This window comes from Chinchilla lanigera, unplaced genomic scaffold, assembly GCF_000276665.1.
Source record: "Chinchilla lanigera isolate Chin_1 unplaced genomic scaffold, ChiLan1.0 scaffold00034, whole genome shotgun sequence".
Lineage (NCBI taxonomy): Eukaryota > Metazoa > Chordata > Mammalia > Rodentia > Chinchillidae > Chinchilla > Chinchilla lanigera.
The window spans coordinates 742,386-769,266 of record NW_004955435.1 but is presented as its reverse complement, the minus strand read 5'-3'; the positions used below and the strand labels follow the sequence as shown (position 1 = coordinate 769,266).

The window sequence follows — 26,881 nt, the reverse complement described above, 5'->3', positions numbered from 1 at the left end:
GGTTTTTTCTTTTGTCTTTTTTTAGTAGTGGAGATTGAACCCAGGGTCTTCACGCTGGGCTACATTCCCAGCCCTTTTTTATATTTTATTTCGGGGCAGGGTCTTGCTAAACTGCCCTGTTGGCTAGACTCAGCTCAGTTTCAGTCCTGCTACCCAGCCTCCCAGACTGCTGGCATTTTAGGTGCACGCCACCACACAGATAAGCTTCTGAGTGCAAAGAATTTTAAATAGCGAGAACATACAAGTAGAACAAGAAGTTCCTGGAAATAAGTTCATCCAGGTTAAAGACTAGTGTATCAGAAAAAAGGGCCCAGACTCAAGTGGCCCCTGCCGTTCCCCAGGAGCTGTGGTGAGAAGCCCCTGCTCTGGCGACCTGCTCGGAGAGGTCATCCTGTGCTGCACACCAGCAGGCACCCTCCTGGCAGCAGCTAAGTGATGCCCATCTCCCTTTTGTAAGTGGAAAGAAAATGGACTGGGAGCCCCTGAGGGACAGAACACGCTTCAGTGATTTATAAATTGCACAGTAATTGAAGTTTCTAGAAATACTGCGGCAAAAAGAACACCAGACTAGGAGACAGTTTCTGCAGAATGACGCAGTACAGACTTTGGAGCACTTCAAAAGTGCCGTTATTCTCATTACCGCTAATGTTTGTCTCTCGGTGACATTTAAACGATTGTTATTAATATGTACATGAATGTATACAAAATCTATTGATTTCTTCACATTCACATCCAATAATCTTACTGCTTTAAATACTCTTTCCACTAGACTTAAGATGTATCTAAAATCCTTAAAAGTTTTAAAACACCTTGGTTTTCAGCCACAAGGAAATTCATGTCTTCGGATGAGGAATGTTCTAACCCTCACCCTGAGTCACTGCTGCTTCCATCTTCTCTCCCTGATGCTGGATTATTCCTTCGGTCTCAGGCTAATGTCATTCCTGCTGGACTGTGCAGCTTGCTACCCCTGGTCCCCCACATCATCCCTGGGACAGCTCTGGGCTGAGGGCCATTGCCGCACATTTGCCTAGCAACTACTTGTTAACATGGCTACCCCATTGCAGAACTTTGCATGCTTTACTGAAATTGCTTTTTTCATCATCTCCCTGGATAAATCAGAGGGTTCCACAGGGGAAGTTCTGTCTATCCCATTCAACACTTTACATCAACCTCCTAGCATTAGGTCGTGTAAAAGCACCTAAAGGCTCACTGTTGAACAGACAGATGACTGAATGAAGAATGAATGATGAGTGATGAATGAATGAGTGAGTTAAGTCTGAATGGCATAAGTAATTTGCTACTTTCCTGCCTGGGATATTCCCTCTAATTACACTTCCCCTGAAAACATCAGCTCATCTCTTCCGGCCCACGGTGGTTGTTTTTGTTCTTGTCTTTGTTTTTCGTTCTTCCCTCCGCTCATACTTACCCAGCCTGTGTTAGGGGCTCCTTCGATGTACTCCCCCAGGCCCTTCCACATCCTCTGTGGCAGTGTCTTGTTTATATTTCTGGAGTTCTGGTCAATATGTAGTATCTCCCTCTAGATAATAAGCATCCCATAAACTATGTCTATTCAGATTAGCATTTTATCCTAACACAGAGTAAAATTTTAATATTTATTTGTTGAATATGAATTAATTAAATTGGTTGATTATCTTTAAAAACCTAAACAATGGAATGGGCAGCATTGTTTTGGCACTGCCTTCTTACCTCTTTCCGCCAGGCAGCCAGTGACTCAGGAAAATGTCAGTGTTCTGAATCTGGACGCTGATCCTCTTTCTCTCCCATTATTTTCTAAATCATTCACAGATTATCCTCTGCATTGTAAACTATCAAAAATTGAAAGAGATGTTTTCTTTCATGAGTTTTTATTCTGATTATAGAGACCTCTCAGGCCTTCTGTCAGCAATGGCTCAAAGTTGGCACTTGAAGTTTCAAGACTTCAAAGACTGTATCTCAAGCTCTGACTCATCCTCTTCCTAAAAGTTACTGGTCGTATCCACACACGGGCTGGAATGTGAGACTCCGTCTCCTTCTGTCTCTCTTCAGGACGCCTGTTCCTTTCTTCCTTACACACGGAGCTTGCTCGTTTTCATCGAGTCATCCCTGCCTGGTGAATTTATGCGGCTATGCCTTTCAGGAAGGAATATGCCTGCCAGTTGGTGGGGTCTTCAGGTCCTGTATCACTGAGGTGAAGAAAACATTACTCAGCTTGAGCACATCAGTTGGCATCCCAGTCTTTCAAACATCATGTCATAGCTACAGGCACCTGGGCTTAAACTACTTAGTGACTACATATCCGTCGTGAATGGGTTACGTGGCACCTTTGAAAAACAGGGGGAAAGGAGCAATCAGTGCAATCAGGCACCATTCTGGAGGTGCTCTGCAAGGTGCACATTGACAACAGGCCAGCTGTCTCATCTCTGGTATCTAAAAGGTCATATATCTCTGCACCAAATGTCTATGCTGATTCGCTTTGTCCTAGTCATTTGCCTGTATATTTTAGATACACTCATTCATTGCTCCTCGTCTTCCTGAGATCACAGTGAAACACATTTCCTAGACTCCTTCGTACACAGTCTGTCTCAGAAGCTGTTTTCTCTGTAGGTCTGGAGAAGCTGGGTCCTACTAGATAGTCCCTCCCTGTTCTGGGCCCATCTCCTATGAAGCAACACTTCTGGATTCTGATAATTTCCCAAATAAAGGTGAGATTAATAGAAATCCTTAAAATACTCTCATACTACAGCAAAGGCAAAAAAGAAAAAAAAATCCACAATATGCAGAAGCCTTAAGGGCTATTTCTTGCCCATTCTTAAGGTTTTTCTTCCTTATCTTTTCCAGAATTACCACTCTTTTCACAAGGTCCTGCCTGGAGTGTTAGCGAAACAATCCCATGCTCTAAAATCCCTTCCCCACCCCTCTGAAGACGACAGGAACCCTAGGGCTGGACCTAAGAAGACATGAAGGCAAAGAACAAGGAAGACACTGAGACCTTCTAATGTAACCTAGGCAAGTGGGATGGTATCATTTGAAAAGAAGCACCACTAAGCTGGTTTCTCTGCACTCTGGGATCTAGAGTTTTCTCTGTGCTTATCTACTGAGTCCACCAATGCCATATGTCTTCCATGAAAACTATTGGAAAATATTTCTTTTAATTCCAGTACTTCTATTAAAATAAGCTTAGGTAAGAATTTCCTAACCGTTAGTATCAGCTATTAAATAATGGGAGTTTCTATGATATACAGAAATTTCCTCGATTGCATCACAGAGATATGAGCCTTGTTCTGAATGCCTCTAATGATGTGGGGCCCATCTGCTCCCAAGGCACCACATTTTATTGCTAGGCAGTGCTCATATTTGAAAGAACTTTTGTAGATTGAACTGAATTTGCTTTCAACTTCCAAAGAAATTATATTCTTGGCAATCTATTTACTATTAAATAAAGTGTTATCCTTTAAGGTATCATAACTTTGGGATATTTTCACAGGCCCTCTCTTCAAATATCTGCTTATAAGCAATAGAACAATTAATTTTCTTTTTCTGCAAGTAAATTGGGGTGGTTTAGAAGAAATTTTTAAGTGTTTGGATATTAAAATCCGTATGAAAAATATATGTGATAGTAAATCTTGATTGCCGACTTAAGTGGCTTGAGAAACACCTAGGAGATAGATTTGATTCTCTCTGGGTGGGTCACGGTGGTGTGACCTTGGGATTATAGCTGACCCCGGCCCTTGCCTTCCTGTCTTCCTGCTCTCTACTTCCTGGCTGCTGTGAACTGAGCAGCCTTCTTCTACCACACCCTTCTGTCCTGCTGTTTCTGCCTTGGAGCCAGTCACCCATCGCTGAAACCTCTAAAACTGTGAGCCAAAATAAAGCTTTCCTCCTTCAAGGTGTGCATGTAAAGTATTCTGTCCAGGCAAAGGATATGCTGACCAATGCAACATATGAACGTTAGTAGGGCCACATGTGCCTTCTTCTCATCTACATGCAAACATACATACACAGCTAAACATCTACACAGAAGAATTAGCAAGGCTTGATTCTTCCACATCCATGTAAATGACTGAGGTTTTCACCACCACTTTCCATGAGAGGTAGCCAGAAAAAAAAGCCCAAGGCGATCGTAAGTAGAAGATGAGGGAAAGGAAAGGTAAAAAGGAAAGCACTGCGACTGTGAGGCTCTTCTGTGTCAACATCGCTGCCATTGGGCTGGGGAGTCCCTTCAAAAGTCAAAAGATTGCCTTGGTTCATGAAAGCCACAAGATGTGAAGGAGAACTTAAGGCTAAACAAGGCCAGATTCTGGCCCTTACAAGAGTCTTGATCTTGTAAGAAAATAACAATAAAGAATTCCACTAACACTGAACATACCACCACTGGTCACTTTCATCACTGTTACCACACAGTGGCCCTTAGCTGAGTGGTCAGAAGCAAAGATTTCTGGGTCAAAGCCTGGCTCCACCACAGAACTGCCCCATCCTCTCACAAAAGAGAACTACCATCCACATTCTGCTAATCAAGCTATAGCTCCTAAAGAGGGGATACACTTGCAAGCTGACTATAGATGTGGGCTGTGAATCTTAGCAGCCACTGTGGAGAATGGGATGGAAAATGTGACTCGATACCCCACTCCTGGTTATATATCTAGAGCCCATGCTTGTTGTGGTACTGTAAAAGCTAAGATACAGAATCGTCTGGGTATCCATTAACAGGTGTGCAGTGATGCATGATTTAGACATAAAAGAAAACTAAAGACCATCCCTTGCACCAAAATGGATAGGACTGGAGGACATCATGTTAAGTAAAATAAACCAGATACAGAAAGATATGTACCCTATGCAGACACTTAACCAAAAAAGTCAAACTGCTGGTAGAATAGTGATCACTAGGAACTGGGAAGAGTGCTGAGCTGGAGGTCAGGGGAAGATGGGAGATGGGTGGCTGGATATGATCAATGCATGCTGTATATATGTATGGAAATATCACACCGAGTCCCATTAATTTATGTACCAAAAATGTGTAATAAATATACACACACCTAGAGAGAGAGAGTGCATCAGATGAGTGACTTTTAAACTATACGAATATTGTTTTAAACATTTTTCACAAACTTATAAAAGCCTTGAATTTTCCTGAATCTTCAAACTCATATAACTTTTAGAAATTCAGTATCTACCTGAAACCCACAACATAAGGGTCAAAAACCTGACCTCTCAAGTTTCAAGATTAAGATGATCAATCAGCTGTCTCTATTTGCCTCAGAACAAGACGTTTCTCGGTGCTAAAAGCAGGACAAACTGGGCAAAACAGGACAGTTGGCCAGCTTATCAAGAATACCTCTTGACTTTGCAGCAGTTTGGAGCCCCTTCTGTATACTGATCCACACCTCCCACTCAACAGTGTATGTGAGAGAACCAGGGAACCCACTCAGATACACTCAGAAATAAACCAACTTATCAAATACGGGGAAATGGAAGAGAGAGTAATGCAGGTGCCAGGGGACACCTCAGAAGGAACATTTACTGCCAGAGCAACTCCCACACATGCAGGAGAGGCCCTTACTGCAGGAATTGATTGATGCCGTGACATTCCCTTAGCTTCAATATGAATGCACTCCATTTTTACAAAGCTGCAACCTTCTTCTCTAACAGGAAAATACAATAATAAATTACTGAAAAGTTAAGTATATATCATTCTAAGGCAGGTTTGAAATACACCTACTTTGTGTCCAGAGAACACCACCAAGGCAAATTAAATTAATGTCAAAAAGGAATGTATATATATTTATTCCTTCAGCAAAATATATACTGAGGGCCTACTACATACAAGGCTGACTGCAGGGCTCCAGGGATGCTAGAGATGTGAAGAACTTGGTTCTTATCTGTTAGGTATCTTATTTGAATCCCCTACTGTATTCAGAATATCTGCTTCCTAGTTTGGGGCTGCTCCAACCTATACAGACTTTTTCTCCAGGGGTCGGGCCATGCACAAAAACACTCTGTAATTCAGTCGCCTCATTTACCACTGCTCCCTTAAGAAGAAACTATAACCAATAAACTTTAATGCATCCAGCTTACATTTTCTTCCTTGGGAGGATATTTCTGTCTACCAGTGGAGCTTAGGCATTGGGTAAGACAGATATATTAAAGAAAAATGAACGTGGAAATCCCAGAAAAAGAAAATTACTGTTTTAACTATTACCTAGCACTTCTCCTATTGAATCAGCACCGAAATCATCTTTTCCTTTCTAACTCATTATCATTACCTTGGCTGTAAAGTTTTTACACCTTTACGCTGCACCTGAGCTAGCACCACCCCCATCAGAACAGGTAGAGAACCGCACAGGTGGACCCAGCACTGCTGATCAGGATAACACATTCCTACCCATTATCTGACATGAGGCCCCTTTCAGCTAAACTCAGACGCCACTCCATTGTTTTAGCTGATGATGCCTGACAGGGAGATGACGGATTCAAGTGACAGAAGGGGTTTCAATAGAGAGACAAGCCTGTTTAAACTGAGGCCTGTCTGCTCCAGTAAATCTCTGGTTTTATCGGCCAAGTGCAACTGGCTCATTTCGAGGAGATCGGTGGCAGTCCATCTCTTTAGAGCCCCTTGTCAGGGGAGCCTCGGGTGCCTCAGTACGCCAGGTCTGATATGAGTCAAGCCCGGTGTGAACAGGGATTAACCCATAAGATTGCGTGAGACTCCCTTTAAGTGTATTCCAAGCGGAGACAGGAGAAACTATAAACTCGATTAAACTAGGTAAACTTCCCCGTGTTCCTCTGCAGCATGCATCTCATTTGCATTCCTTCAGCAGTCTGAATAAACATGACCGTTGACCTGGCAGCTCTAGCTGAGAGAGCCTAGCGCCTGCGTGGCGCGCGGAGGAATAATTTCTGCGTCGTCGTGGCAAAACTGGACAGCCTGTCAGAAACATGAAAACCCTTTTGAAATCTGCACGTCTGTGTGAAGGTATAAAATATTCATACCTCAGATTAAAATATTTTATTGAATTAATATTGATTTACTATTAATTTTTAAATAGATTCATATTTCATGAGGCACTCCTGATGAACCCACCAATTGGGCCTCCGTGAGCGAAACCAATTACACAAATCATTAAGGAAGCGACTAAGGAAGCAACTCGTAACGCCTGAGGAGAGACAAAAAGAATGTGAAAATAAACAGTGTTTATAGAAGGCTGAAAAAATAATACAGCACCCTGCTCACTTCCTGCAGTTTTCTTCTCTCAGTGTACGCCAGTGAGTGGATCATCCCTGGGCCCTTCTTGTTGTTGTTTTCTTTGTTCTTTTTTTAAAGAGATCTACGTTTGGCCTCATGTTGGAAAACTTCACTGTGGCGACATTTACGTCTTCAAAATTGCAATTAATTCTTTCCTTCCAAGAGGAACATGTAATAATCATAGCTCCTGAGAAGCGAAGCTTCACAGAGTTCCTCCTTGCAGGGCTGGGAAGAGCCGTTCAGCAAAGTGCTGGCAGCTGAAAACAAAAGAAATTGATTGCTGCGCTCAATTAGCATCTTCAGACGCAGAGCGCTGGCTGGAAGGAGGGCTCCCAAACGCATTCGCACTGGCTCCGTTTCGACCAGAGTTCAAAAGATGGACTCTTTCCCCCTCCGCTCCTCGGTCTTACTTTCTGTAACCATACCTGCGCTTTCCTCTGAAGACTCGTACTGCCATCGTTGTGCTGAGTTCCCTTTGAGTGGGAAAAGGTTTTCTAATGTATAGGACGAGTATTTGCAGCCCAGGCAACAGACTGAGTTCCCCTTTATTCATCCTCCTCCTCTCTTTATATCTCGTTCGTGCTTTCCCTTTCTTGCGCAACCATTCTAAATTGGGCCACCCTTGCTCAGTTTATTGCAGTCGCCCCTTTTTTTGCAGAAAACGCTAATACGTACAGTTACAGGACGATATAAGGATCATTCTTCACTTTGTGCCACTTTTTACTGTGTGCAAAGATTTTAAAAGGCATGGGAAATCCGCAGGAGATGCTACACTGGGTCAGAAGAGCCACATGGGGCTAAGATGATGCCCAGGGTCTCCTAATTAGATAAAGCCACTGTTTAGATTCAGACAATACCTGTTTACAGTTCAATAAACAACTTGTCACAGTTGCTTGCTCAAAGCAGACCTAGATGTCAATGCAAACAGTTAGTACAGAGGTAGTGAAATAAATTGGTCTCCTGAGTAAATAAATTGAGCAGCAATGTGAAACTGCCTCATCAGTACTAGGAAGATAATCATTTATAAAGGTTTGAAATGGCGTTTCATAAGTATTGACATTTAGAGAAATGCCTTCCCCCATCTAAATGACTACCCTCCCTTTTCCTATTTTCACCAGTCACTAAAAAAAGAAAAGTAATAACAAAACAGAAAGAGAGAATAAAGTATTTCGGAAGTCATCCCATCAAAGTTTTGTAGTGCTTTGCATACGATGTAATAAACCTCCAAAAGATGACTAATTTCTAATATAAACTGTAGATAAGTACAGCCCCTGCCTTCAAGGATTTTCCATTCTGTCATCATAGATGGAGCCAGACAAGAGGAGAAGTGCAGAGGTCATTTGGCCCAGTGCCCGGGTTTCTTGGCTATTTCTTCATGATCGGTGATAAAAGGGAATCCATGGAAGAAAGGACAGAGCAGAAGTGCATTCTTGGAAACAGTCATCAGGAAGGTCATGCCAGGGTGGTGGGAATAAGCAGTGAGGTGACACCACTGGGTCCTTGTCTAATAAGGTGAAGACTGCACACACAGGCATTCCTCTCCCAGAGCCCTTTGACAGAAAGGTCTGCTCTGGGAGATGGAGTTTACAAACAACTGAATGAAAGGATTTTATAACAGTAGTGCACACCCATAGAGAAGTCATAGAGTCCCCCCAGAGACTGCCATGTATGTGCAAACGCCCGCAAGCACCATGCCAGTTCTTGGATGCAGTAAGAGAAGAAGGCATCAGCATTTACTCCCTGCCACTTAATTCCTCACTGTAGGACACAGCGTACACCAGCATATCCAAGAGCCAGGAGGGGTAATCCAATCAGCACTCAACCAAGGGAGTGGGCATTACCTGGGGGTGGGAACTAGGAGTTAATGTTATGTACTTTTTTCCCCCAATACCCGGAATCGAACTCACAACCTTGCGCTTGTCAGGCAGGTGCTGTGCCACTGAGCTAAACCTCCAGCCCCCAATGTTGTCTACTTAATAGATAGCAAAAATCTTATCCCACAACATTCTTTTCTCTTACTTTCCTTAAATCCCACCTTTATGCTCCACCCCTCAGAGCCTAAGGCAAGGAGATAAGGTCCCCAACGTGGTAGCAGACAAGCTCGTACTTTTCTAAGAACTCCCTTTACTGGCTCATGATGCAAAGCTTCCTGAATTCTGCCACTATAGATAACATTTATTTCCCTTTAACATGGAATTTCAAAACTTGGAGTAGTTTACAGCCACTGAAGCTTATTTGTAAAGCAAGGAAACAAAATGGGAGTGCAGTCAATACTATTATAAACCCCAATGATCCTTTCTCAAGATGAATATTTAACATCTGCCCGTGTAACTCAGACTCCTTGTATCCCTAGCTCTAAAACCATACCTGCATTTTCAAAGGGAGTGCGCAAGCAGACTGTAAGATTTCTTTCACTGGCATTTATGTTGTGGTCACAGGCCTGAGAGCACATAATGCCAGGATTACTGCTGACCTGCCCTCTGTGGAAATCTGAGCTCAGCGGTGTCTTTATAAAATGTTAGCTTTCAAGGCTACTCTAGACAAAATTGGCAGTGGATGTAGTTTTTCACCTCTATTCCCAGCTTCCATGTTCAGGGACAAAATCTCATTTACTCCACACCTCTCAGAAGGAGTTGGTGCTTTCAATCTTCTCCCCTTTGAGATGCCTGTCTGGGGAGGCTCCACAATGCACAGAGAAAAGAGAAGCATTGTCCAAAAAGACTCAAGTTCTAGTCCCACGTCTTATAGACTGGGTAACCTGGCCTGAGCCACTTAACCTCTTCGGCTCACATTCCTCCTGGGATAAACAGGGATAATAAAAGGAGTTACTTCCTGTCTTAGTTACTTTCTTGTCCATGAGGCACAAAACTCAACAACACCCTCAACTGTATGGAAAAAATATTTATTTTGGCTCACAGACTGTGCAGGTTTCAGTCCAAGTTCAGCTGGCTCCAAGGCAGAGCAGCATGTCAGAAGTTAATGACAGTGGAGAAACCACTCATGAATGGTAGTGGGAAGGAGAAAGAGGGAAAAGTCAAGGGAGGAAAGAAGGAGATGGACCCTTCCAGGCCACGACCCACCTCAGACCAGTGTTATGCTCTGGGTGTCCCCCCAAAGCCTCATGGGCTCATGGGGTGGTCATGGGGCGGGCTTTCAGAGTTTGATTGATTATGGGTGTGAGAGCTACACCCACCTTGGGGCAGATAGTTTTGCATATGTAAGGGAGAGAAAGACGCTGATTGCCTCCATTCCTCCCTTTAGCTCTTGTTGCTTTTGCGGTGTTCCACCACCATGAACTCTTGCCCTCTGCCATGTGCCACTCTGCCTTGGAGCCATCCAAGTATGGACTGAAACCTCCACAAACTGTGAGCTAAATAAACCTTTCCTCCCTCAATTTTGGGATTCAGGTATTTTGTCTCAGCAATGAGAGAAAAGTAAGACAGCCAGGCTTCTCCGCCAGCATCACGTTTAGCTATAATCTAGTCAGTGCACTAATCATGCCCCTGTGGTCCAATCACCTTCCAAAGCCTCACCTATGAATGCGTGAAGTTCTGGGGGGATGCCTAGATATAAACTGTAATAGTTCCCAAGGGTAGTACACATGTCAGAGTTACAAACAAAATGCTTTGCAACTGAAAGGGCCAATCAGATGCTATCTTTTCAGTGATCATTCACTTACTTAAAAATTAGCCAACATGGACTATGTTTGGTGCTGGTTTCAGTGGTGAATAACACAAGGTCTCTGTCTTCAGACACAGCCTGACAAGAGAATAACATGGACAGAATATTATCCATAGCCTTAGATTAGAACCATAATGGAGACATTAATCAAGTGTTATTGAGCCACTGATATGGGAGGAACTGATTCTTTTGGAGGCATGGCATGGAAGTTATGTTATTATTAAAATATATATAATGGTAAAATACTAAGCCATACCATTTAGTAGTGGGATATAGATTTTCTAAATTTTAATTAATTTTTTATTAGTACATGTTTGCAGTATATAATGCTTACATTCCTGTGGGAAGTGTTATGTGTACATAACATGTCTCACTTGCAGTCAAAGCCTGAAGCTCAAAGAATGAAGTCCTAATGCTTCAGTTTTAAAGCTTAACAGTGGATGGGGGAGAGGACAAGGACAATCAGGACCTGACCAGCTCCTGCCCAGAAATTTCAGATTACACAGAGACAGTATCTCAGCTAAGGCAAGCCCTTCCTTCTTTAACTACGAAATTGTCTGGTGAGAAGCATCTTAAGTAATTTTACATCATTCCTCTTTCTGTTTTTATCTTGATTCAAACATATTAACTGAAAAAGAAAAAATAAATCTCTATTTCAGACGACAAACCAGTTTCTGGCTTAGAGGTTATGGAAGGTACATGAACACATTCTTCCTAAGCTCCCCTAGTGATCCCCACACTTTTCTTCACCTGCAAACACCTTGTAAATGAGCTTACCACTGCTGTGAGGTTAATGACCCACCCCTCACTCTGGTAAATGCTTCATGCAGATCCACAGAGCTAGACCATGTCATAGTGAATCCTCAAACCAAACCCACTACCGAGTCTGCATTTCTGCTCTCCTCTGTTTCCTTCTCTCTGAAGAAGACGTCACCACCTGCCCCATTACTCAAGCCAGAAGCAAAAAGGCCTTCCTTCTCTCCTCCTCCCTTCATCTTACCTCCCTCTACCCCCGAGAACCATGACTAAACGTCGCCAACTCTTGCTGCTTCCTCACTTACTCTCCTCGCTCTGTCCCCGTTGATTGCCGGAGTTCAGCCTGCATCACCTTTCATCTAAACTTGGAAGTAGCCACTTAACTGTCTCTTGCACTCTAATCTCACTTCCTCTAATTCATTCTCCAAGTGCCACCAAAGTGACAGTGATCTTTAACAGCTAAGTGAGATCATGTAACTCTCCTTCTTAAAATCCTTCAAAGACTTTCTACAGTTTATTGGGAAAAAAGAGCAAATTTCTTAAAGTCACCTAGAAGACTCTAAATTATCTAGCCTAGCAGTTGTCCTGACCTTAAAATTCTTACAAATCTCTGACTCTTCCTTGTGGTTTCATAACTCCCTTCCTTTGCTTTTACTGGATTCCTTTGTCTCCTGTCCCCAACCTCCCACCCTAACAAATACCTGTTCATTTGCTAGGACTCATTCCAGACACCCCGTTTTCTGGGGACTCTATCATACCAGACTCCTAAAAGGAGACCAGCCATGATTCCTTTGTATCTTCCCTCTGAACTTCACACAAATACTTAAAACATGCTTCCCCTCTTCTTAGGAAGAAACAGTTCCCAATCACAAGGACCAAAACAGTTTATTGTGTGTACATAGAAACTAACATGAAATCTGGCACATACCTAGCAGTCTACATATTTAGTGTTGAATTGATGAATTATATAACCCACTCCAGGAAAAGAGGTTCATGTTATCACAAATGCTTATTATAGTATCTAGCATATGGTAAGTATTCAATAGATGTTTACTGAATAAATGACTCTGCCTATTCTTTGCAAAGAACTGAATATCTGGTCACTATCTTTTGTGGTCTCCCTCTCCATGTATTTTTTTCTCTAATATAACAATGGCCACAGCAGGGTAAAGCGGTATGTATTGTACTACTATCAAATGCTAGCACAGACACAAGACAGCCTTGCTGGTTAATTGTTTAGCTACTGAAAGCTCTTTGGGGGCTTCTTTCTCAGTGTCAACATTCTAAAATGCACTCCTAAGGGCTCCAAATGAAAAACTGTTTTAGTTTTCCATTCAATTGGTGAGCAGCACATAAACTAAAGCAAGAAAAAAATTCCACTAACCCAGGGAGAAAATATCATATAAGATCTATTCCCAGTATGTTTAGATCTCTAACATTTGCATAAAATTCAGAGTTAAATTTATCGAAGTACAGAGTAGACATACTTTCTAGAGGCAAAATGATTCATCAAATATTTCCTACTACTGGCACACTTGAATACTGATATTTCTATTAGAAAATGATAACCTTTGCCTTCTCAATCTTCAGAAGAATCCTTTTAGAATGCAAATACTCCTGGATAGAAGCAGGGTTGCTATTTGGCCTCAATACATGATCAATAAGGCCAAGATAGCTATTTATGGCTGGCATTAGTTTTGATTATTCAATGATAGTTTATTACCAAGTGTTGTTGCATATATAATCTATGAGTGTAGTTCAAAAGTAGCCTCACTTTAAGACTTACCTTCACAGATCTAGAACTGAAAGGGATTTATATAGCAAGCATCCAGTCCAACCACTACATTACATTTGATTCATTTTGTGCACATATATACATGTCATTCATTCAACAAATATCTACAAAGTACTTCTGTGTATAAAACATCCCTCTTGGAACTTGAGACAAAGGAATGAACTAAACAGATGAAAACCCAAGTCCTCATATGGCTCACATGGTATTGAAGAGGGAAACACAATCAACAACACATAAGAAAAATGTATTTTTTCTTGGCTGCTTGGGTGTGTTAAATGACGAGTAGTGATTTGAATAGAAACAGTGTCAAACATCAATAAAACACGGCAGGGAAGAAGCTGAAGTGGCAGTTTTAACATCAGTGATCAGGGTGGTGCTCACTGAGGAGGTGACACTTGAGAAGATTTAAAGGAAACAAAGAAACAATCCACAAATAGCAAGAGGAATATCCTAAGTAGAGAAAAACAGCAAGAACAGAGATTAAACATTTGTCTGATTTCTTTTAAAAGGATAAAGAACAATGAGAACATCCTTAGAGAGAGAGAAAAAGGAAGAAGAGTGGGAGATAAAGGTCAGAGAACGAGTGAGAGGTGAATACCACACAGGCCTTGTGGAATCTGTGAAGACAGGATTTTACTATGGGTGAGACGGGAAGCAATGGAAGGTTTTCATCAGAAGACGTGCACTGCTACCTGCATAGAGGATTCTCCTGCTGCTATTTCGAGAATAGAATGAAGTAAGGGACAGTTAGGAGGAGATAACACAAGCAGAAGGAAAGCGAGACCTGCAGGTTTATGCCTACAATCTAGGGACTCAGAAGTTTTAGACAAAGGGATCAGGAGTTTAAGGCCAGCCTGGGCTACATAGTGAAAGCCTACCTTTAAAGAAAAAAAAGGCAGGCAAAAGCTTATTGTATTAATCAAGATAAGAGATGACAGTGATACGGACATCAGTGGTCATAGTGAAGGTAGGTGACCCATGGCCAGATTCGGGATATATTTAAATGGATATATTTAAGCATTTGCTGACAGGTTAATTATGAAAAATAAGAAATTTTCAAAAGAGAAGAATAACTCTGAAGTTTTTTGGCCCGAGAAACCAGAAGGACAGTGTTTCCATAAAATGAAATGGGGAGACTGAAGAAAGAGCAGGCCTGGAACTTTAAATATGATGTACTTCTCCAGAAGGAGGGCTTAATGGCAGGAAAGATTAGCAGATCAGGAAAAAAAGCTCAAAGAAGTTGCATATTATATCAAGTTATTGAATAACAAAGGCACCCTCAGAGATACAAAATAACACCTGAGAGGAGAGAAAGTGGGTTTAACAGCAAATCAAAAGCAAAGACAAGTCCCATCTTCCTCATAATTTGACCAGGAAATGGGAGGATAGAACTGATGTAAGCTCATAAGGCAGAAGAGAAATCAAAAAATGTTAGCCAATTCCTAGATGCTAAGGTTCATTTCTCCATTAAATTCTTGATTGTGCCTACTAAATTATTTCAGCATTACGCATTACCAAAAAGGTGTCTGGTGAGAATGTGAAGAGAGTAAAGGAAGCCAGGTGTAGTGGCATCAACCACAGTCCCAGCACTCCGAGAGGGGGAGTGCAGGAGGTCACTAATTCAAGCCCAAGCAACTTATTGAATCTGTGAGATCCTACCTCAAAATTTCAAAACATAAAAAGGACTGGGGAAGAAGCACAATGCAAAGGCCCTGTTTGCAATCCCCAGTGCTGGAGAGAAAGAGAGAGACAGAGAGAGAGAGATAGACAGAGACAGACAGACAGAGACACTGGGAGAAAATCTGTCTGAGATCTCCAAAGCAGCTGGGAAGCTGGGATCAGAAGGGTGGTCATTGGAGGTGGTGCGAATAATTTGCCATTTGGAGTTCTTTGCTCATAAAATACATGGAGAAGGATGAGGTGCTGAAATACTCAAGTAATGATAATTTTTTTTTTTTACATTAATCTAAGAGTGCCCAATTCACAGCCTTATCCCAAGCCACAATCCTTCAGGAAGTTCTTGGTCCAGTTTTGCCCTGGAGCAAACCTTATAGGACAGCTATATAAACTGGAGCATATTTACCACATTTGCCAAGAAAATAAGGAAGAGGGGAAAAAGCAGGAGGAACCATTACCAATGACCTGATGGAGATTTCTAGGCACCCAACTTTTGCACATTCTCTTTTCCCACATAGCAAATTAACTACTGAGGGTGAGAAATAGATGATGATCCCTAGTTGATTCAACCAGTTAACTTTTCATCCCATTAAAATCTATCCATTCTAAATCTGCATTTAGAAATACTAGAGTATCAAATCTATACCAGGCATCAGCGACCTATGGGGGAAGTAGACCAGGTATAATGTTCTTTGTCAGCCAATGTGAAGAAGTAGGAAGAGTGACTTGAGATGTCTGCAAGAAAAACGTAAACCTAATCATCCCAGTTAATTGCCGGTTGTCTCTCCGACCGAGCCAACCCACACTTACTCTGCTCCTTTGCACTCTATTTCCAATATTCCCTGCCAGATGGACTCCCGTTAGTTTCTGCCTAACAGAGGAGGACTGGTGTGAAATTGGAAGGCAAGAGAGGGAGGAATGGACTCTTTTTCTATTTACAGTTCCTGTATATTTCCTGCTGGCAGCAGAAAACAATTGCAGTACCGAAGACGCTATGCCTCTCGAGGCGCAACCACCCGCTGCCCGTGTTCCCTGTGTCAGAGTCTGAGCAACCCCGTGCGTTTGCATAGAGCCTCCTGCCAGCCTGCCCCATGTCTCTCTGAGGGGCCAGAACACGACAGCCAAGTGGCAGCCTGCTGAGAGGTCCACACGACAGGTACGTGCCATGCACCCCTCAAAAAGCCGAAACAGACCACAGCCCTCTGAGCGCCTCAGTATAAAACACCACAGTCTGTTCCTTCAGCTCCACTTGTCACAGCTTTCTACAGGGGCTGAGAGTGCATTTGTTCTGTCTTAGTCACTGTCTCACTGCTGAGACCCGACACCCACAATTTAAAAGAGCGGTTTGTTTGGGCTCATATTTTCGGTCCGTGGTTGGCTGGATCCGAGGTGGAAAAGACCTGCGGAAGAGCCTGGACACAGGAAACCTGTGCATGTCATGGCCGCCAGGACGCACGCAGGGGAATAGTCAGGGACGGAGGTGCTCCCGCACAGGTCGTGTCCCAGGGACGCACCTCCTTCAGCTGGAGGAGACCTCCTACCAGCAAGTTTAGTGGATTAGTCCACAGCGCCCCACAGTCCACCTACCTTCTAAAAGCCCCACCTCCGAACGACGTCTTTGGGGGATGTTCTACATCTAAGCCGTGGTACTTTGACATCTTTTTTTTTGCTCTTTCAGCCTTCCAATACTACAGTGTTATGATTTTAAGATACATCACAAATACTTCAGTAGACTTCCCTCAGAAAGGTGGACTCTAATTCATCTCTGAGTGTGAGCTGGATTTAGGGAACTGTTTCTGATGCATAGAATATATGGAAATGATGATATATTGCTAGTTCATGAAAGATATCACAACTTCTCCAGCCCAATCTCTCCCGGATCAGTCTTTAGGGGAAGCTAACTGTTATGTCATGAAGACACTCCAAAAACTCTATGGAGAGGCCTGTGCAGTGAGGAGCTGAGGCCATTTGCAAACTGTTAGCTCCTACCAACAGGCACATGTGTGGGTCACCTAGGAAGCAGATCCTCCATCTCCAGCAAAACCTCCAGAAATCCCAAACATGCGCAAAATCTTGACTGTGTCCTGATGTGAGTTGAAGGTCCTCCTGGGCTCCTAAAGCTCAGGAACTAGGAGATGACGCACCTCTGCTGTTCAGGACATTGCACTCTGAGGTAATTGGGATATATCATAAGAGATAATAATACCCAAAGTAACCAATTTATTTTACTAATGTCCTCCTTTAAAATAGCTATCATGGTTTGTCATTGGACCTTGCTTGATGGAGCACTTGGTGATATAAATGATACTAGGAAACTGATTTTCAGAGGTAGGATGCTATAATTGAGTTACTCACCTTTTAACTTTGAGCACAGCTACAATAAGCAGATATGTAATCAGGTCCAAAAACGTGAGATGAGAAAATGTTGGAGAGCTGTGTCAGATCTCTCTTCATGAGCCTGGGCAACATTTTACCTAGATCTTGAATATACTTTTTTTGGTATACTTTATACCAAGCTGTTTTGGGGAAAGGTAGGCAGCTCTGATAAATTATGAGTGCCTAGGAAATTTCAAAAATTCTATTCCCTGCATTCTTCATAATACATTATACTTTGACATTTATAAAAATGAAAAACAAATAGAAATTAATCTCATCTTTAAAATATGAATCTTATAAATGTTACTGGACTATTTCTACACCACATACTTTTAAATATGTATAATATTTAGCTTTAAAATCTACTAGTACTTCACTATTTAGAATTTTTTAATTAATGGGTATTTGTTTTTATAATCATTAATATTTCTGCAACCAATACATTCTAATCAAATAATACTGTTTTATTCTTTTCCTATACTTTTAAAAAATATTGTTAAAACTCAAGGTTTGACCTACTTCCAGGAGCTTTCTGAAGTTAGACCAGAAAATGAGAGGACAAGCAGGATTAAAGCTGAAATACATTTAAGCAACACAAATGATCAAAAACATGCAACTCCAATAAACATAGATGCTAGACCAAACTTTTACCTGCATGCCTGTTAGTAGATCTTTATGGGCTGATCCCAAAAATAGGTTGAGAAAATATTGCCACAAGAAAATTCAGGCATATGCTCCATGTGGAATGGATTCTAAGGAAAGGGTATAGCTCAAGGATGTAGAAGATTTACAGGTGAATGGGGAAAGGGACACAAGGAAGCAGTAATCAAACCAGATGTATCCCAATTAATTCAAAGTACAAACATTGTCTCCTGATGGGATGCAGATTTAGAGTCCAGGATGAAATTTCTTGAGATGACATGAAGTATACAGGAGACTGTTAAGGGGAAAGGGATCAAGGGAGAGTTGGAGTAGGTGAAGTGCAAAGCATGTTGTATGCATACATCAAAATGTCAACATAAAATTCACTATTCTAAATAATTAATATGCACTAATAAAAACATAGAATATTTTTCAAAAACAATATGGCTCACAACTTACCTAAGAAAATGTTTGGATGATGTGAGGGAAAAACCCTTCATCCTCTATAAACATATCACTGTGTAACCAAGGGTGGATTCATTTTTTAAAATTTACTCCAGTACTCAGGAGGTGTTTCTAGATTGAAACAAACAACAGCAACAGTTTGGAAGAGCAAGATCTTCTTTAGTAGTTTTCAGAGTTGCAGGAAACCAATCTCTGGCCCACAAGAAAGTACAGATGATTCTTACCTGGTTAGATGAAAACCACATTTATTGCTTGCTAATTACTCTGCCACACTGAAACAAATACAGTAATATTCTTTCCCTTCAACCCCACATAATTATGCTTCCTTGTTTGAAGGTGGACCACAGAATCTACATCTAAACAAAAGCTAAAGCAGATGTCTCATAAATTATGTGCACCTGATATATAAAATTTAACTAAACTTGTGGGTTCCTTTTGTCTTTCAAATTTGAAGGGCTCACTTTACCCATGACTCCCTGACACATTATGTATTTTGTTTATGAATTGTTTTTTTTTTTTCCTCAACACTCAAAACATGTAGGCTTCAAAAGGTCAGGGATTTTTATTGTTAAAGTTGTGTTATTTACTTATGAATCCTCAACACCTAAAGAAGTGCTCAACACATAAAGGGAAGATCATAAATATTTATGGAATAAATGAATGAATGAGTACTATTAAAGTAGCTTCCTAAGGGAATAAATATATAAGAAAAGCTAACCCATAATCTTTGTGTATGTACATATAGTCTGAGCATCATATAATTTGTCTTGAGAGTCTGATGTAGATCAACACCTCTTGGTGGATATAAAGAGGGACCCTGGCTTTCAAGAGTTTAAAATTCTATTAAGGAATTATAAACAAAATACTTAAAGGCTGTGAAAATATGAAATGAACCATAAATCTGCTACTTAGACCACCCATACAGTTGAAATTCATAGAAAGAAAAATAATGTGCCCCTCATAAAAGAATGTCTTGGAAAAGATGAAAATTGAATTAGGCCTTAAAGCACCTGAATAATTTCAGTGTGGAGAAAGAAAAGCAGAATAAATACAAGATTTAAAAATCATGATAAAATGGTAAAATACAACAAATAGATAAGCTCCAAAGAAACCCAGGCATACACACTAGAAAAATTAAGGGAAACCAAGTTATAACACATTCTGATTGTTAGGTTCACAAGTCATCATTTGTTGATTCATTAGAAAATATTTATGTAAGTTTACTATGTACTAGGGATTATGCTAGGTATTAAGGATTATAAATCATCAAAGGTCCCTGTCTGCGAAGAGGTTACACTGTAGCAGGAGAAATAGAAAAGAAAAGAACACACACACAAAACCATGTGTAGAGCTATCAGCTTTTAGGGGACATCTGCCTGGGAAAGCTTGTATTGTATAGTGTAGTCAGAGAGATTTCTGAGATGGCGATATTTGAGTTGAGTCTTTTATGAGCATAGGGGTGGGGCCATTATTGTGTAAAATATTTCAGTGAATACGTAGATATACCCATGGAAAGGGTGTAGATACAGAACTACTGGCAAGGAAGGACTACAGAAGCCACATCACAGAGAGAATACAGGAAGGAGTGATCCGATTGCCCTGCAGAGGTCTAGAGAATCCCAGCACACAGACACGACAGGTGCAAGAAAGGTCAAGTGTGAGACACAGACAAATACTGGACGTTAAATAAAACTCAGGAGACAGTATAATCAATTCCAGCCCACATGGGGAAAAAATGCTGAAAATTTTTCAAAATTTGCCAAAAATTATAAGCTCACAAATCTAAGAAGTTCAGCAAAATGCAGAAGAAATATGAACATCACAGCAGGATGTGTCACATTATTGGAAGCTAGTGATTAAAGAAAAAATTTAATATAAGAAGGGAAAAAAACATTCATTGTATATATGGACTGGAACAAGAATGATGTAGTTCACTGCTCATCAGAAATTTTGTGAGCGAGTTAAAAGATGATTGACACATATTTTAGATGAGTAAAAAGAGAAAGAAAAAGGCTGCCTACCTAATTTTTAAATTTCACCATATTAACCAACAGAAAATGGAAAATAACATAATCATTTCAGTGGGTGCCAGAAAAGCATTTGACAGATTCTATACCCATTTATGATAGAAATCTTCCACATCCTAAAAATAGAAAGACCCTTCTGTCAGCTGAGCAAGGGGCATTCCTGTTCTCAATAGCAAGAGTAGAGTTTTTCTCTCTAAAATCAGGAACAAGAGAAGTATACCATTCCCAGGCCTTATACTCATGTCAGTATAGTTTATTTATATTGTCCTGAAGATCTAAGATAATCCTTAAAACAAGACAAACTATGAAAATATTAAAATAGAATATTCATATGCAAGAAAAAATCAATCGTGACACTAAATAAAAGAAAGATTAGCTACAAATGGAACATGGAGCTAAATCTAACTGCTAAAACTAAAATTTGTAGAAGAGAGCTTCAGAGAAAATCTTTTTTATGAGTTAGAAAATAATTATTACGGATGACAGAAAAAGCAGTTTAAAAATTGACAAATTGAACTCTATCAAAATGAAATAATTTGCTCTTTAGAAGACATCATTTTAAAATGAGATGTCAAGACATGTATTAGGAGAAAATATTCGCAAAGTACATATCTGATAAAGACTTTTATCCACAATCTATAAAGAGCTGTTATAACTCAATAATAAAAATAATTTTAGCTGATAAAAGTACAAATTTGTACATATTCATGGGATGCCATCTGATAGATGTTTTAATATGCACATATACTGTGAAATGTTTAAATCATCGTAAGCATACCTATCTCCTCAGATTTTTTTTTGTAGTGTTGGGAATCTAACTGAGGACGTCGTGGATGCTAGCTAAATGCTTTACCACCGACCTAGCCCTATTATTTCTTTATAATGAAAGCAACTTCCTCTCCTCTAGCTTTTGGAAGCACACAGAAGGTAATGATTGTGTAACTCACCCTTCTGTGCCACAGCCCCCCAGAGCCGTGTACTCCTATCTAAATTAGCACCACTCAGTCAGCCTTCCCCCTCCTCCTCCCACTGTTCTCCCCGGCTCTTGGAACCCCCGCTGCACTCTCCACTTCTGTGAGGTCAGTCTTACTGCATTCCACAAGTAAGGGGAAACATTTGCCTCTCTGAGCCTGTCATATTTCACTTTCTACTGGGACTTCTACATCATCCCAAGTGACAAGATTTTATTTTCTTTTTATCCCTGACTAGCATTACATTGTTTATATGTGCATCATCTTTATTTATTTATCAATTGATGTGTACTTAGGTATTTCTGTTTCTTAGCTTTTGTGAATGGTGCTATAATAAATGTAGGGGTGGAGATGTCTCTTCTCTGACCACACTGTTTGGGTGTGTGACCAGTAATGGGATTGCTGTGATGTATGACACTCTAGTTTGATTGTACATTACATTGATGTAATGTATGATAGTTTAATTTTTTGAGGAAATTCCATGCTGATTTCCACGATGCCTGCACTAATCTACATCCTCATCAACAGTGTGCAAGGGTTCCCTTTTCTCCAAAACCTTGCCAGCCCTCGTTAATTTTTGCTTCTTTGATAATACTCATTGTTACTTCAACGAGGCGATCGCTTGTGATTCTCATTTGCGCTCCCGTGATGATTACCACGTTGAGCACTCTTCACACACTCGATGGCTATTCACATGCCTGCTTCCGGAAATGTCTGCAGAGACGGATTTTATTTTTATTGGGTGTTTTGGCTTTTTGCTGTTGTGTTCTTTTCGTTCTTAAATATTTTGAATATGAACCCCTTTGCCGATGTGTATTTTGCAAATATTGTTCCCTTTTTCTGGTTACCTTTTTTGGCAGGTGATTATGTCCTTCACTCTATAGAACCCTTTTAGTTTGACAGAGTCGCCTTGTCTGTTCTCACCTTTGCTTCCTATACTTTCACAGTCTTCTCCAAATACCTTTCTGTACCTATTCCAATGTCAGAGAGCACTTTCCTTATTTTCTTCTAATCTTATTTTTCTTACATTCTAGTCTTACATGTAGTTTCAAGTCTTATATTTAAGTCTTTAACCCATTTTGAGTTCACAGTCATAACTAGTGAAAGGGGCTAGATTCATTCTTCTGGTGTGGATATACAATTTTCTCACCACCAATTATTGAAAAGACTGTTCTTTCTCTAAAGAGTTTGTAGCACCTTTGCGTAAGTCAGCAGTACAGGTGTAGTTTTAATTCCAGGCTTTCGGTTCTGTTTTATTCATCTATGTGTCTGTTTTTATGCCAAGATGATGCTGTTTTAATTACTACAGCTTTGTAATACACTTTAAAGTTAGTGTAATAACTCGTGCTTTGTTCCTTTTGCTGAAAATTTCTTTGGCTATGAGAGTTTTGTTTGGCTTGTTTGTTTGTTTTTTGTGGGTCAATACAAATTTTAAAATCACTTTTTCATTTGATTGATCACTCATGTATAACTCTATTTGTTTTCCCTAGAGACCACTTTGGAGAAACCAAGGTATAATACAACACCATTGATAATTTCCTGCCACTTTTGTCTCTAACTCACTATTATTTGTCTATTTGTTTTCCTGAGAAACTATCTTGAAGATACCCATAGGTAAAATAACAGCCATTGATAATGTCCTACTACTTTGTCTGTAATTCAGTGAATCCCCCTATTGCTATGTTGTCCTTCTTGTACTCTTTAAAATAAAAAAATAAATAAGTAAAATAAAATCATGTTTTCATAGTCCTATGAGCATGCCATTGGTATTCCAAGAGAGAGTCGCTTGACTCTGTAGACTGCGTTGAGTGATATGAACATTTTAACAATATTAGTCTTTCCATCCACAAGCACAGAATGTCTCTCTTTCTGTATGTCCTCTTCAAGCTTTTCATCAACATTTGATAGTTTTCACTTTAGACATCTTTCACCTCTTTAATTAAATTTATTCCTATAGATTGCATTTATTTTGTAGCTATTTTAAATAAGATCATTTCATTGATTTCTGTGTCAGTTATGGCTATCATGTGTAAAAATATTATTTATTTTTGTATGTTGATTTGCAGCTTTGCTGAATTTTCTTATTAGGTCTAATAAGGTTTTGGTAGGGTCTATGGAGTTTTCTACATAACAGATCACGTCATCTACAAACAGTAATAATCTGACCCCCATATTTTCCACTTTGGATGTTTTTCATCTCTTTCTCTTGCCTGACTGCTCTAGGATGTTCAGTATTATTAAAGTGTTGAAAATGAAACTATTATCTCGTTCTAGATCATAGGGTAAAAGCTTTTAGCTTTTTTTTTGTTCAGTATGGTTACTGATGACTCATTACAGATAACCTTTTCCATGTTGAGGTACTTTCCTTTTATGTATAATTTATTTAGAGTTTTTATCATGAAGTAATGTTGAATTTTATCAAATCCCTTTTCTGCAACTATTGAGATGATCATATGGTTTCTGCTTTCGTCCAGTTGATATGATATATCACACTTATTGATATGTGTGTGTTGAACCATACTTGTATGCATGAGATGAATCCTATTTGATCATAGCAAATAATCTTTGTAATGCACTATTGGACTCAGCTTGGTAGTATTCTGCTGAAAAATTTTTGCACCTATGTTCAAAAGATTTTAAAGAATATTTAACAAATATGATGTATAATGGTGAATGAGCATATAAAATGATTAACGTCATTATTTGGCAGGAAAACACAAAATAAAACAATGATACCCCAGTACACATCTGTTCAGTGTAACAATACCAAGTGTTGGCAAGAGCGTGACCAACTGAAATTCTTCTATATTGCCAATCAGAGTATAAATAATATTACCTTTGTAGAAAACAGTTTGTCATTTTCTTATACAATTAAACACTTTTCTTAATTCCCATAAATTATCACTTTTATGCAATGCCCAAGATACATGAAAACAAATATTCACACAAAGATCCATTTGTGAATATTCATAGTAGCTTTATTCATAATAACAAAAAAACTGGAAGCGACCCCATTGTCAAATCAACAGATGAATATATTAATGAACTGGGACACATCCACTTAAATTACACTACTCTTTCATGAATAGAAAACTTTAAAAAGCTGATACTTTTAATAACATGAATGAATTTCAAAAGCATTAAGTACAAAAAGCCAGACACAAAGATTATTTACTTTTGGTTCCATATATAAGGATTTCTAGAAGGAACGCAAAATTAAATAGTAATTGTCATGGCACAAGATGGATGGGAGAGAACTGATTGAAAAGACAAGCAGGGAAGGCTGAGGGGGCACTGAAATGTGACTGCATCATGACTACAGTGATCGTTTACACAACTGTACACACTTGTGAATTTATAATGTATGTACGTGTGTGTGCAGTTAGTAGATTTTATTTTTATGTGCTTTTTAAGTTTTTCATTTTTTAATTGACATACAGTAATTGCACATATGGGGTACAGCATGACATTTTAATACATGTGTACAATGTATAGTAATTAGATCAGGATAATTAGCATATCAATCATCTGAGACATTTATCATTTCCCTGTGTTGGAAATATTAAAAATCCTCTCTGCTAGCTATTTTGAAACAATCAATTCTTTCCCACCATAGTTACCCTACTGTCCTACAGAACATTAGGAATTATTCCAGGATCTTGTGACTCTTACTCTACTATGTTTTTGAAAATATTATATGTAATTTATACCTGGAAAAACCCACAAAAATATAATTCATATCTTTTGCTAGACACAGTGAAACCTTTGATTATACACAGTATATATCACTAACGATTCTCAGTCCCAAAACGTGATTGATATTCACTAAATGAAGAAATAAGTGGATGAATAAATGAAAAATTGGCACAGAAGTCAACATCCTATAAGAAACCACAAAGAAATTATTACAGACATTATGTTTGCTTTATTTATTTTTTGTTTGTTTGTTTTTGTTTTTCTCCGGTACCGGGAACTGAACTCACGACCTTGCGCTTGCCAGGCAGGTGCTTTGCCGCTGAGCTAAATCCCCAGCCCCCCATTATGTTTGCTTTAAAACCTGAATATATTCCTATACTAGAATTATTGAAGTTCTCAGAGGACATTTGAGCCCTAAAAACAGGGTCAGTTCTCTATGAAACATTACACGGCCTGGTGCACAATTCTTTGTTAGATTTGGCTTCTGCCCAATGAAAAAAAAATCCTGGCAAGATTTTTCACAGATATTGATATCCTTATTATCACTGAAACTCCTGAAATCTCATTTTATTTATTGGTCAGTTTTCCAAATGTCAATCTCCAAGAACTTGTATCATTGCACTTCTTTGACAATTCAGATACTTGTTTGGATGACCTTGGAAAAAGTTTGATTCTAAGGTGAATAGCTTCATATATAGTTCAATTTTTAATAACCTAAAATTGAGTCTTTAACTACTTTCTCATTGAAAAAAACTAATTTTAGTTGTCAACGAAGCCTGAGCCAGCAACATAGATTTAGTCCTCAGACTTTGTTTTTAACTTTTAAAAAAATCTTTTTAAGGCTTATTTCTTTACAAAAATCTTTTAAGTCTTTATTTCTTGCTCAGATCACCTGCATTCTGCCTTCTGAGGTTGAGGCATATCGTGCGTAGCACTTGTGCTCTTTCACCCATTTACACCACACATACTATTAAAGAGCAACTACACTGCTGAGATCAGGCACTAGCAGTCATCCCCAACTGACCACACCCCAACTCAGTTCTGTGGGGAAGCAAGAGCGTGTGATTCCCATGGTCAGACCCTGGGACCCAATCCACAGCTCTATGGAAAGATCCCCTAAATGGTGTCTCAGTCACTTCCCTGAGCTCTGGGACAAAATACCTGACACCACAACTTAAAGGAGGAGCAGTTCATTGTGGATCAGAGCTCAGACGTGTTCAGCAGGTTTAAACATAGAAACCAAGTGGAGGAAGGGCCTGAGCAGAAGCAAGCACTTACCACGCAGGCAGGAGGCAGAGAACAAAGGGATGAGCCAGAGAGGGAGCCATGCCCTCCCAGGGCACACCACACACCACGGCGACCCATCTCCTCAGCCCAGACGCCACCTCCCTGCAAGTGAGCTACAGTGCCGGGTAACTCAGCCACCTTCCAGAAGCCCTGTGCCTGAGAACAAGAGGCTTGGGGGGACATCTAGACACAAACCACAACAAACGGTAAGTTATATTAACAGAGATATTTGCTATGGGAAAATGCCCTCTGCTACCAAATCAAAAGT

General features: G+C 39.9%; 1 long non-coding RNA gene across 3 annotated transcripts; it reads right to left on the bottom strand.

The window, feature by feature from the left end:
- Positions 1 to 1,308: 1,308 nt before the first annotated feature.
- Positions 1,309 to 21,682, bottom strand: LOC102025718. 3 transcript variants are annotated; one of them, XR_001234842.1, is made up of 5 exons: positions 21,607 to 21,682; positions 18,627 to 18,856; positions 7,220 to 7,497; positions 1,708 to 6,922; positions 1,309 to 1,537 (listed from the first exon to the last, which is right to left on the bottom strand). It is a non-coding gene; the product is annotated as an uncharacterized LOC102025718 (long non-coding RNA). The 3 variants fall into 3 exon arrangements; XR_001234843.1 differs by lacking the exon at positions 7,220 to 7,497 and adding an exon at positions 17,505 to 17,665 and having other exon boundaries at positions 1,708 to 2,183; positions 18,627 to 18,743; positions 21,607 to 21,677; XR_261652.2 differs by having other exon boundaries at positions 18,627 to 18,743; positions 21,607 to 21,677.
- Positions 21,683 to 26,881: the final 5,199 nt, after the last annotated feature.